This window comes from Portunus trituberculatus, chromosome 30, assembly GCF_017591435.1.
Source record: "Portunus trituberculatus isolate SZX2019 chromosome 30, ASM1759143v1, whole genome shotgun sequence".
Lineage (NCBI taxonomy): Eukaryota > Metazoa > Arthropoda > Malacostraca > Decapoda > Portunidae > Portunus > Portunus trituberculatus.
In genome coordinates, this window is record NC_059284.1 from 10,690,250 (window position 1) to 10,692,749 (window position 2,500).

The following is a 2,500-nucleotide window of genomic DNA, read 5'->3' on the forward strand; positions in this document are numbered from 1 at the left end:
AAAAAAGATAAAATAAAAAATAATAAAAACACTTTACAAAACACACCAAAAGGAAAAGAAACATGAACACCAACAAATATAAACAAAAACTTAAAAATCCCAAAGATAAAAAAAAAAATAGATAAACCACAAATAACAGAGCCTCGAGAAACATGCCACGTCCTTTATGACCTCCTGTACTTGAAAATAAATAAATAGACAGATAGCTGAAGGCAAAAAGAAGAGAAAAATTGGTAGAAAAACTTGCAACACCTAATCCACTCACGTCATAAAATAAACACAGGGGCAGTGGGTGATTATTTTTGCTGTCACCCAAATTCCTACCACCCCTCTAACCCCCCCAGGCCCTTCCATCCACCCCCCGTTTTTCCCTCCTGCCCCCTCGTGTCCCCTCGTGTCCCTACGTGTCCCCCTCCCTCCTAAACCACACGAGGCTTTTCTCTCTCCCCTCAGGTGATAAACAAGCTCCCCTCAGCACTGTATCTCTGTTGTCTGTTGATACACACCACACAACACCACACAACACTGCACTATACCACACCATACCACACTACACCACACTATACACACCTGCAGCTCCACTCCACCCCAAACCTGCTACTCTGATTTATTTCCTGATTAATACACTTTTTTTTCTATATTTCTGAGTGTTTTGTTGTGGTTGTTTTCATTTTTCATTTTTTTAGGGTAGTTTCTCTCTGTTTCTTTGTTAATATTCTCTCTCTCTCTCTCTCTCTCTCTCTCTCTCTCTCTCTCTCTCTCTCTCTCTCTCTCTCTCTCTCTCTCTCTCATGTTCCCGTTTTCTCTCGTTTCCCTTATTTTTTTCCTCTTCTTTTCTTTCACTTTAATTCTTTTCTTTACTGTGTGTGTGTGTGTGTGTGTGTGTGTGTGTGTGTGTGTGTGTGTGTGTGTGTGTGTGTGTGTGTGTGTGTGTGTGTGTGTGTGGCTAAGCACGGCATCCACGGGGCCTCACCAAACACACGCACCACAAAAAAGCCACAAAACAGCGAAGTTAAACACTAAACTTTGCCCCCTCTAACTAAAATCTCTTCAGTGTGGGCAGAGAGGCAACCTTCCTGACCCTGCCTTGGAACCCTGCCACCCCTACCAACATGCTAACCTCCCACCCTGTCATCCTCCCATTCTCCCATTCTCTTGCTCGAAAACTAAACCCTTTCCCTCTTCCTCTTTGCTATTCCCATTTTTTCTCTGCATTCTCCCTCTCTTCTCTACTTGGAACCCTGCTACCCTGCTACCCTGCTACCCTGCCAACCTGTCATCCTCCTATTCTCTCATTCCCTTCCACTGAAACTAAACCCCCTTCCCTCTATCTATTTTCTATTCCAATTTTTGTCTTTCTCTCTCCCTTTCTTTTCTCTTTTTTCTATTTACCAATTTAATTTACTTTCTTTCTAGATTTACCTATTTTTACGTTCTTTTCTCTTAAGTTTCTCGTTTTTTTTTTTACCTATTTGTCATTTTTACCTATTTTTTCCTCTTTCTGAACCCACTCTTCCATTGTTTTCCCTTAAATTTTTCCCTTTTTTTTTCGTCCACCTATTTCCCTCCATCTCTCTGAATCCACTCTTTCATTCTTTCTCTATAAAATTATCCCTTTTCCTCCACCCATTTACCATACCCCACACTCCCTCTCGCTCTCTCCCTTTCCCTCTCCCTCACTCTTTACACTCAGCATCCTCATCACTTATATAGAGGGGGAACTATTTACGTAAACCCGCCTGTATGTGCTCTGTGCCGTATTTAGATGAGCTAAACGCTTTGATACACACAAACAGTATTATCAATATTCACGATCTATGGGCTAAATTAATTCCATGGAGTGTTTGCCTCTTGTCTACAGCGCTGGAAACATGGACGACGCCCTCACAAATAAATAAAAAATATGACATTAGCCTCGCTACTCATACTCGTAACGCCCTCCTTCTCCCCCCCCAGTCTCTCTCTCTCTCTCCCCCTTCCTCCCAGTGCTGTGCTGTACTATTGCCGCTACACACTTCACTCGTCCCTCTCCCTATCTCTCTGTCTCTCTCTCTGCCACTTCACTCGCTCTCACCCGGTTCGCCTCTCACACATCAAACAGTGCTCTCACCGCTTATTCCTCTCACTATTCCCTATCCTTCGCTTCTCCTCGTGTTACCTTTCCTAGCGTGCGTCTGTCAGGTGTTCTCAGGTGTTCTCAGGTGTTGTTGTTCCGGTTACTCTCCTTTCGGTTAGTTTTCTGTTCGTTTATCTACTTTCTCAGTCTTTAGTGTTCGTGTGTAAGGACTTCTGGGTAATGCTAGCCTCTTTTCATATTATTTGTATTGTTTTTTGCTATGATTCTAAGTTTTTCGCGGTGGATTCAGTCATGTGTTTCATTATTAACTCCTTTTCCAGTCTTTTGTTTTTTTTTTACGTAGGGAAGAGGACCGGCCAAGGGCAAAAAAAAGAAAAGAAAAATAAGGCCCTCTTAAGTGCTGGCTTTCTAAAAAGTGGAAAA

General features: G+C 42.5%; 1 long non-coding RNA gene across 1 annotated transcript in view; it reads right to left on the reverse strand.

The window, feature by feature from the left end:
- LOC123510883 overlaps positions 1-2,500 on the reverse strand; it is a 79,685-nt gene that overhangs the window by 76,361 nt on the left and 824 nt on the right. The window lies entirely within an intron of this gene.